The following is an 11,255-nucleotide window of genomic DNA, read 5'->3' on the forward strand; positions in this document are numbered from 1 at the left end:
TATTAAAAGACCAAAAGCCAATTCTGATTGTCTATATGTCCTCAGAAAGTCACTAAGACTCTGTAAGCTTCAGTTTCCTCACCTAGAGAATGAGATAATAAGCTTCACCTTGCATGGTTTTTGTGAGGATTAATTATGATGATGTGTGTAAATGTGCTTTGTAAACTGGAAAGTGTGTGAGAAATTATAACAAACAACAAATACCCCTTTGCAAATGCTCTGCTTTAGACCGTCTGCAAAACTGCTCTTGGAGCAGATATATTTCAGCCTTGCTAGTCACAACTTCTTTCTATGTTTTCAGGACAAACAGGGATATTCATACACAAGAAGAGAAGATAAAAAAGGGAAGAAAGAAGAAAGAAAAAATAACATTTGTGGAGCACCTACTATGTACCAGGAATTGACCCATGTGCTTTAACATACATTAAGCCTTCATGTCTCTTGCCATGAAAACAGAGTCAGGGAAGTTAAGTAGCATGCCAACTTCACATAGATGGAATTCAAACAGAGCTGGAGGTAAGAAAGCTAAGACTGTCTCACTTTTTTTTTCTTTATAAAATTTTTAAAGGTTACTTTCCATTTATGGTTATTATAAAATATTGGATACATTCCCCATGTCATATAATACATCCTTGAGCCTATCTTACACTCAGTAGTTTGTACGCTCTCCCTCCCCTACATTGCCCCTCTCCCCACTGGCAACCACTAGTTTGTTCTCTATATCTGCTTCTGCTGAGTCTGCTTCTTTTATGTTATATTCACTAGTTTGTTGTGTTTTTTAGATTCCACATATAAGTGATATTATACAGTACTTATCTTTCTCTGTCTGACTTATTTAATTTAGCACAGCACCCTCCAAGTCCATCCATGTTGTTGCAAATGACAAATTTTCATTCTTTGTTATGGCTGAGTAGTATTCCATTGTATATATATACCACATCTTCTTTATCCAGTTATCCTTTATGAACACTTTGGTTGCTTCCATATCTTGGAAATTGTAAATAATGCTGCTATGAACATTGGGGTGCATGTCTATTTTGGAATTAGTGTTTTTGTCTTTTTCCAGATATATACCAAGGAGTGGAAGTGCTGGGTTTTATGGCAGTTCTATTTTAGTTTTTTGAGAAACCTCCATAATGTTTTCCACAGTGGCTATCCCAGTTTACATGACAAAGTGACAATAATCAAGAAAGTATGGTACTGGCACAGAAACAGACACATAGATAAATGGAAAAGGATAGAAAGCTCAGAAATAAACCCACACACTTATGGTCAATTAATCTACAACAAAGGAGGCAAGAATATACAATGGAGGAAAGAGTCTCTTCAATAAGTGGTACTGGGAAAACTGGACAGCTACATGTAAAAGAATGAAATTGGAACATTCTCTAATACCATATATATAAATAAACTCAAAATGGATTAAAGATCTAAATTAAGACCAGATACTATAAAACTCCTAGTGGAAAACATGGGCAGAACATTCTTTGACATAAATCACAGCAATATTTTTTGGATTTGTCTCCTAAAGTAAAGGAAATAAAACACATATAAACAAATGGGACCTAACTACACATAAAAGCTTTTGCACAGTGAAGGAAACCATTGACAAAATGAAAAGACACCCTACTGAATGGGAGAAAATATTTTCAAATGATATGACCAATAAGGGGTTGATAGTCAACATATAAACAGCTCATATTAACTAAATATACAAAAAACAAAAAACCTGATTTAAAAACGGGCAGAACTGAATAGACATTTTTCCAAAGAGGAAATGCAGATGGCCATCAGGCACATGAAAAGATGCTCAACATGGCTAATCATCAGGGAACTGTAAATCAAAACCACAATAAGATATCACTTCGGGGGGACCTTCAAGATGGTGGAGGAGAAAGACGTGGAAATCACCTTCCTCCCCACAAATACATCAAAAATACGGCTACATGTGGAACAACTCCTACAGAATACCTACTGAACACTGGCAGAAGATCTCAGACTTCCCAAAAGGCAAGAAAATCCCCACGTACCTGGGAAGGGCAAAAGAAAAAACAGAGACAAAATAATAGGGACAGAATCTGCACCTCTGGGAGGGAGCTGTGAAGGAGGAAATGTTTCCACACACTAGGAAGCCCCTTCACTGGTGGAGATGGGAGTTGGGCAGGGGGGAAGCTTTGGAGCCACGGAGGACAGCGCAACAACAGGGGTGCAGAGGGCAAAGCAGAGAGATTCCTGCACAGAGGATCAGTGCCAACCGGCACTCACCAGCCCGACAGGCTTGTCTGCTCACCCACCGGGGTGGGTGGGGGCTGGGAGCTGAGGCTCTGGCTTCAGAGGTCAGATCCTAGGGAGAGGACTGGGGTTGGCTGAGAGAACACAGCCTGAAGGGGGCTAGTGCACTACAGCTAGCTGGGAGGGAGTCCAAGAAAAACTCTGGACCTGTCTAAGAGGCAAGAGAGCATTGTTTCAAGGTGTGCCAGAAGAGGGGATTCCTTCCCCGTCTGCCCACAGAAGGCAGAGCACTGCCTAAATGAGCTCCAGAGACAGGCGTGAGCCGTGGCTATCAGCTCGGATACCAGAGATGGATACCATGAAACTCTAATGTTGCTGCTGCAGCCACCAAGAATCCTGTGTGCAAGCACAGGTCACTTTCCACACCCTCTGGGAGCCTGTGCAACCCACCACTGACAGGGTCCCATGATCCAGGGACAACTTCCCCAGGAGAACACATGGTGCACCTCAGGCTGTTGAAACATCACGCTGGCCTCTGCCTCCACAGGCTCGCCCCGCATTCCAATTGTAACTACCATACTCTTCCCTCCCCCCGACATGAGTGAGCCAGAGCCTCCTAATCAGCTGCTACTTTAACCCTGTCCTGTCGGGGCAGGAACAGAGGCCTGAGGGAGACCTACATGCAGAGGTGGGGCCGAAACCAAAGCTGAACCCCAGCAGCTGTGTGAACAAAGAAGAGAAAGGGAAATCTCTCTATGCAGCCTCAGGAGCAGCAGATTAAATCCCCACAATCAACTTGATGTACCCTGCAACTGTGGAATAGCTCAACAGAAAATGAATTATCCCAAAACTGAGGCAGTGAATTTTGGGAGCAGCTGTAGACTTAGGGTTTGCTGTCTGCGACTGACATGTTTCTGATTTTTATGTTTATTTTAGTATAGTTTTTAGCACTTGTTATCATTGGTAGATTTGTTTATTGGTTTGGTTGCTCTCTTCTTTGTTTTGGTATTATTATTACTTTTTAATTATTATTTTAATAATTTAAATTTCTTTTATGTTAATAATTAAAAAAATATTTATTATTATTACTTTCTTTCTTTTTTTTCTCCCTTTTCTTCTAAGCTGTGTGGCTGACAGGGTCTTGGTGCTCAGGCCTAATGTCAGGGCTGAACCTCTGAGGTGGGAAAGCCTAGTACAGGACACTGGACCATCAGGGACCTCCTGGTCCCATGTAATATAAATTGGCAAGAGCTCTCCCAGAAATCTCTGTCTCAACACTAAGGCCCAGATGTACCCAACGGCCAGCAAGCTCCAGTGCAGGATGCCCCGTGCCAAACAACCAGCAAGACAGGAATACAACCCCACCCATTAGCAGAGAGACTGCCTAAAATCATACTAACTTCACAGAAACCCCAAAACACAATACTGGACATGGCCCTGCCCACCAGAAAGACAAGAACCATCCCAACCCACCAGAACACAGGCACCAGTCCCCTCTACCAGGAAGCGTAAAAAACTCACTGAACCAAACTTACCCACTGGGGGCAGACACCAAAAAAAAAGGGAACTATGAACCAGCAGCTTGCAAAAAGGACACCCCAAACACAGTAAGTTAAACAAAATGAGAAGACAGAGAAATATGCAGCAGATGAAGAAGCAAGGTAAAAACCCACCAGATCAAACAAATGAAGAGAAAATAGGCAAGCTACCTGAAAAGAGAATTCAGAGTAATGATAGTAAAGATGATCCAAAATCTTGTAAATAGAATGAAAAAAATACAAGAAATGTTTCACAAGGACTTAGAAGAACTAAAGAGCAAACAAACAATGATGAACAACACAATAAATGAAATTAAAAATTCTCTAGAAGGAATCAATAGCAGAATAACTGAGGCAGAAGACCGGAATAGTAAACTGGAAGACAAAATAGTGGAAATAACTACCGCAGAGCACAATAAAGAAAAAAGAATGAAAAGAATTGACAACATCTCAGAGGTCACAGGGACAACATTAAATGCACCAACATTCGAATTATAGGGGTCCCAAAGAAGAAGAGAAGAGAAAAAGAAAGGGTCTGAGAAAATACTTGAAGAGATTATAGTTGAAAACTTCCCTAACATGGGAAAGGAAATAGTCATGCAACTCGAGGAAGCCCAGAGAGTCCCATATGGAATAAATCCAAGGAGAAACATACCAAAACACATATTAATCAAACTAGCAAAAATTAAATACAAAGAAAAACTATTAAAAGCAGCAAGGGAAAAGCAATAAAAAACATACAAGGGAATCCCCATAAGGTTAACAGCTGATCTTTCACAGAAACTGCAAGTCAGAAGGGAGCGGCAGGACATATTTAAAGTGATGAAAGGGAAAAACCTACAACCAAGATTACTCTACACAGAAGAATCTCATTCAGATTTGATGGAGAAATTAAAACCTCTACAGACAAGCAAAGGTTAAGAGAATTCAGCACCACGAAACCAGCTTTACAACAAATGCTAAAGGAACTTCTCTAGGCAGGAAACAAAAGAGATGGAAAAGACCTACAAAAACAAACCCAAAACAATAAAGAAAATGTTAATAGGAACATACATATTGATAATTACTTTAAATGTAAATGGATTAAATGCTCCAAACAAAAGACACAGACTGGCTGAATGGATACAAAAACAAGACCTGTATATATGCTGTCTACAAGAGACCCACTTCAGACCTAGGGACACATACAGACTGAAAGTATGGAAAAAGATATTCCATGCAAATGGAAATCAAAAGAAAGCTGGAGTAGCAATTCTCATATCAGACAAAATAGACTAAAATAAAGACTATTACAAGAGACAGAGAAGGACACTACACAACAATAAAGGGATCAATCCAAGAAGAATATATAACAGTGGTAAATATTTATGCACTCAAAATAGGAGGACCTCAATACATAAGGCAAATGCTAACAGGCTTAAAACAGGGAATAAACAGAAACAGTAGGGGATAGAGGTAAGGGACTTCAACACCTCAATTTCACCAATGGAAATATCATTCAAAATGAAAATAAATAAGGAAACACAAGCTTTAAATGACACATTAAACAAGATGGACTTAATTGATATTTATAGGACATTCCACCCCAAAACAACAGAATAAACTTTCTTCTCAAGTGCTCATGGAACATTCTCCAAGATAGATCACATCGTGGGTCACAAATCAAGCTTCAGTAAAGTTAAGAAAATTGAAATCATATCAAGCATCTTTTCTGACTACAATGCTATAAGATTAGAAATCAATTACAGGGGAAAAAGTAAAGAATGCAAACATATGGAAGCTAAACAATATGTTACTAAATAACCAAGAGATCGCTGAAGAAATCAAAGGAGAAATCAGAAAGTACATAGAAACAAATGACAATGAAAACACGATGACCCAATACCTATGGGATGCAGCAAAAGCAGTTCTAAGAGGGAAGTTTATAGCAATACAATCCTACCTCAAGAAACAAGAAATATCTCAAGTAAACAACCTAACCTTACATCTAAAGCAATTAGAGAAAGAACAACAAAAACAAAAACAAAAACAAAACAACAAAGTTAGCAAAGGGAAAGAAATTATAAAGATCGGATCAGAAATAAATTAAAAAGAAATGAAGGAAACAATAACAAAGATCAATAAAACTATAAGTTGGTTCTTTGAGAAGATAAACAAAATTGATAAACCATTAGCCAGCCTCATCAAGAAGAAAAAGAAGATTCAAATCAACAGAAGTAGAAATGAAAAAGAAGTAACAAGTGATACTTCAGAAATACAAAGGATCAAGAGAGATTACAATAAGCAACTATATGCCAATAATATGGACAACCTGGAAGAAATGGATAGATTCTTAGAAAAGCACAACCCTCTGAGACAGAACCAGAAAGAAATAGAGAATATAAAGAGACCAATCACAAGCACTGAAATGGAAACTGTGATTAAAAACCTTCCAACAAACAAAAGCCCAGGACCAGATGGCTTCTAGGAAAATTCTAACAAATATTTAGAAAAGAGCCAACACCTATCCTTTTCAAATTCTTCCAAAATATAGCAGAGGGAGCAACACTCCCAAAATCATTCTACAAGGCCATCATCACCCTGATACCAAAACCAGACAAATGTGACAGAAAAAGAAAACTGCTGGCTAATACCACTGATAAACATAAACATGCAAAAATCCTCAAGAAAATACTAGCAAACAGAATCCAACAGCACATTATAAGAATCATACACCATGATCAAGTGGGGTTTATCCCAGGAATGCAAGGATTCTTCAACATATGCAAATCAATCAATGTGATCTACCATATTAACAAATTGAAGGATAAAAACCATATGATCGTCTCAGTAGATGTAGAAAAGGCTTTTGACAAAATTCAACACCCATTTATGATAAAAAAACTCTCCAGAAAGTAGGCATAGAGGAAGCCTACTGCAAAAAAAAAAAAAACAAAGGCCATATATAACAAACCCATAGCCAACATCGTTCTCAGTGGGGAAAAATTGAAAACATTTCCTCTAAGATCAGGTACAAGAGAAGGTTGCCCACTCTCACCACTATTATTCGACATAGTTTTGGAAGTTTTAGTCACTGCTGGGAATCAGAAAAGAAAAAGGAATACAAATTGGAAAAGAAGTAAAACTGGCACTGTTTGAAGGTGACATGATACTAAACATAGAGAATCCTAAAGATGCTACCAGAAGACTACTAGAGCTAATCAATGAATTTGGTACAGTAGCAGAATATAAAATTAAAGCACGAAAATCTCTTGCATTCTTATACACTAATGATGAAAAATCTGAAAGAAAAATTAAGGAAACACTCCCATTTACCACTGCAACAAAAAGAATAAAATTCCTAGGAATAAACCTACTGAAGGAGACAAAAGACCTGTATGCAGAAAACTGTAAGACACTGATGAAAGCAATTAAAGATGATACAAAGGATGGAGAGATATACGATGTTCTTGGATTGGAAGAATCAACATTGTGAAAATGACTATACTACCCAAAGCAATCTACAGATTCAATGCAATCCCTATCAGACTATCAATGGCATTTTTCACAGAACTAGAACAAGAAATTTCACAATTTGTATGGAAACACAAAATACCCAGAATAGCCAAAGCAACCCTGAGAAAGAAAAATGGAGGTGGAGGAATCAGGTTCCCTGACTTCAGACTATAATACAAAGCTACAGGAATCAAGACAGTATGGTACTGGCACAAAAACAGAAATATAGATCAATGGAACAGGATAGAAAATCCAGAGATAAACCCATGCACATATGGTCATCTTATTTTTGATAATGGAGGCAAGAGTATACAATGGAGAAAAGACAGTCCCTTCAATAAGTGGTGCTGGGAAAACTGGACAGCTACATGTAAAAGAATGAAATTAGAACACTCCCTGACATCATACACAAAAATAAACTCAAAATGGATTAAAGACCTAAATTTAAGGTCAGACAGTATAAAACTCTTAGAGGAAAATATAGGAAGAACACTCTAACATAAATCACAGCAAGATCCTTTTAGACCCACCTCTTAGAGAAATGGAAATAAAAACAAAAAAAAAAAACCAAATGTGACCTAATGAAACTTAAAAGCTTTTGCACAGGAAAGTAAACCATAAACAAAACGAAAAGACAACCCTCAGAATGGGAGAAAATATTTGTAAACAAAGAAACTGACAAAGGATTAATCTCTAAAATATACAAGCTGCACATGCAGCTCAATATCAAAAAAATAAACAACCCAATCCAGGATGGGCAGAAGACCTAAACAGACATTTCTTCAAAGAAGATATACAGATTGTCAACAAACACATGAAAGGATGCTCAATATCACTGATCATTAGAGAAATGCAAATCAAAACTACAGTGAGGTATCACCTCACACCAGTCAGAATGGCCATCATCAAAATATCTACAAACAATAAATGCTGTAGAGGGTGTGGAGAAAAGGGAACCATCTTGCACTCTTGGTGGGAATGTAAATGGATACAGCCACTATGTAGAAAAGTATGGAGGTTCCTTAAAAAACTAAAAATAGAACTACTATATGACCCAGCAATCCCACTACTGGGTATGTACCCTGAGAAAACCATAATTCAGAAAGGGTCATGTACCACAATGTTCATTGAAGCACTATTTACAGTAGCCAGGACATGGAAGCAACCTATGTGTCCATCGACAGATGAATGGATAAAGAAGATGTGGCACATATATACAATGCAATATTACTCAGCCATAAAAAGAAATGAAATTGAGTTATTTGTAGTGAGGTGGATGGACCTACATTCTGTCATACAGAGTGAAGTAAGAAAGAGAAAATCAAACACCGTATGCTAATACATATATATGGAATCTAAAAAAAAAAAAATTATTCTGATGACCCTAGCGGCAGGACAGGAATAAAGATGCAGACATAGACAATGGATTTGAGGACACTGGGAGGGGAAAGAGTAAGCTGGGACGAGGTGAGAGAGTAGCATTGACATATTGACACTACCAAATGTAAAACAGATAGCTAGTGGGAAGCAGCTGCAGAGCACAGGGAGATCAGCTAGGTGCTTTGTGACCACCTAGAGGGTTGGGATAGGGAAGGTGGGAGGGAGACGCAAGAGGGAGGGTATATGGGGATATATGTATACATATAGCTGATTCACGTTGTTATACAGCAGAAACTAACACAACATTGTAAAGCAATTATACTTTAATAAAGATGTTAAAAAATAAAAGATATCACCTCACACTTGTCAGCATGGCTATCAACAAAAAGAACACAAATAACAAACATTGGCAAGGCTGTGGAGAAAAGGCAACCCTTTTACACTGTCTCACTTCCTTTGATTCTTGCTACCACACCAAGGTGTTGCATTCCTAGGACCTATGCCTAAGAATAAACTAAGAACATTTAGAACCAGCATGAACCTGATGTGTGATGATCTAAATGGTACCATTGGGTCCTTGGTGCCTCACATGTTGCCTAACACAATGTCTAGTAATACATAGCCGGTGCTAAAGCACATAATTTTAAATGAATACGAGATAGAACACATGACAAACGAACAAATCAACAAATGAAGTAGAAGTCCTTGAATTCCACCAAGTTCTTACTTTTCTTGATTGTCTAATCTCTCTAAATATTTCACCATGTGTAAAATATACTTTAGGTGCTGAACAAGTAATTTCTGAATGAAAAAATAAATAAATAATACTTTTTCCTTTTCTATGAAAGATGAAGTTCCAATGGGAACCTTTATGAAAGACAGAAGATCTCATTATTGATCTTCGGACCTTGTTTCTCAATGACATACCAGTAGAGTTTATCCGGGGAACATTTGGGAAGGGAAGAGAAGAGAAAAAGACAGGACACTAGGCTTTTCAGCCAAAAGAAGTGAGTGGGAGAAAAAGAAAAAAAGGGAAAATGACAGAGGGGAAAAGTCAGAGCCACTGTAGACAAATCTTACTGATTTTACCCTAAGTCCAGACAGCATATGTCAGGGCAATCCTGATCTGTACTGATGCCCTCTCACTTTGGTGATTTCCTGATAATAGTAGTAATAAAATATCAATTTATGATTTTCAAAGGACTTTGACAATCATAATAGAATTCCCTTATAATGATTTCAGAAAAAATAGGCAGGGAAGCACCATAATTCCCATGTTACTGATGAACATACTGAGGCTCAGGGGAAGAGTGAGAAATATATTACATATACAGCTAGTAAATGGCAGAGCTAGGATTTGAACCTAACTCTTGTTTGTCACATAGTCAGAGCACTTTCTACTACAGTGTACAGCCATGTCTATTTGAGAAGTGGGCAGAATATTCCTTTCTTTCTCCCTAATGTTTTTTCCTATTATAAGCCTAGGCTCCTAGAAAGCAAAGAAATTCACTAGTTTCACTGACAGAACAGCACTGTGATTTATCCTGCTGGAAGGCCTCAGGAACTAGGTCAGAGCTCTTCTTGGATTCTGGTGCGTAGTGCCGGAAGGAAGGAATTTTTTTTCTGTAATTCTATAACAATAAAAGGATGATTTTTTAATGGCTCAAAAGTTATGGTGCTGTGAGACATAGTTTCAGAAGGCATGAATTTAAATCCTAGCTCAGCTATCCACTCTTTCTTTATGATTTTCTTTAAACTCAGTAACCTCTGGAAGTAGCATATTTGAATGTAGCATGGTGTACAGGTCCTTTCACAGTCTGCCTGCAGCTTATTTTTCCTGGATCATCTCCTATCACTCTCTCTCTTTGGCCCTAGGCATTGAAAAATCTAACCAAACCTTACCACTAGAGAATTTCTGAACTTGATTTGTATACCTCCTTTTTTTGGTTCACTGCTATTCTCTCTGCCCCAAACGACCAACCTGTCATCTACCTGTCTCCTCCTTATTGCACCCTCCTCTATAGAAATTCCTATCCATCCTTCATGATCTTTGCCAAATATCAAGTACCCTATGAAGTCTTTCCCAACTAGAGCCTAGTACAGACAACCTAAAGCACTATCTCATTAATCACAGTACCATGGAATATAGGAATCAAAATATCCATTATTAGATGAGGAAATAGAAACTCAAAGATGTTAAGTGATATTCCTACTCTCACAAATCTAGTAAGTAGTGAAGATGGGATTTAAATCAGGTATGTGCATCTGACAGATGGCACAAATAATAGGTGGAAGCTATAGGGAGACAGGTTTCAGGTTAATATAAGAAAGAACTTACTAGCCATCAGATCAGTCCAACAATAAAATGAGCTGACTCTATAAAAAGTGAGTTCCCTATCACTAGATGTGTCCAAAAAGAGGCCGAATAACCACTGGGTCAGGTCATTTTAGAGAAAATTCTTGTACACTGAATTCTCTTTTAGCTCTGAGATTCTATTTCAAAATTCATGTGACAAAAATAAAGAAACAAACAAATAAAACCTATTCAGAAAAAAATTCTGGCTTTCCCAGAACTCATCTTTTTTTTTTTTTTTTATCAAGATCTGTGAG

General features: G+C 37.9%; 1 protein-coding gene across 2 annotated transcripts in view; it reads right to left on the bottom strand.

Annotated features, from left to right (window-relative positions):
• The window catches only part of LOC307188045 (BEN domain-containing protein 5), a gene marked incomplete at its 3' end in the record, with an annotated part of 1,401,459 nt that overhangs the window by 957,948 nt on the left and 432,256 nt on the right, over nucleotides 1–11,255 (bottom strand). The gene's annotated exons all lie outside the window — the stretch shown is intronic.

The sequence above is a fragment of the Stenella coeruleoalba genome (assembly GCF_951394435.1).
Source record: "Stenella coeruleoalba genome assembly, chromosome: 1".
NCBI classification, from domain to species: Eukaryota; Metazoa; Chordata; class Mammalia; order Artiodactyla; family Delphinidae; genus Stenella; species Stenella coeruleoalba.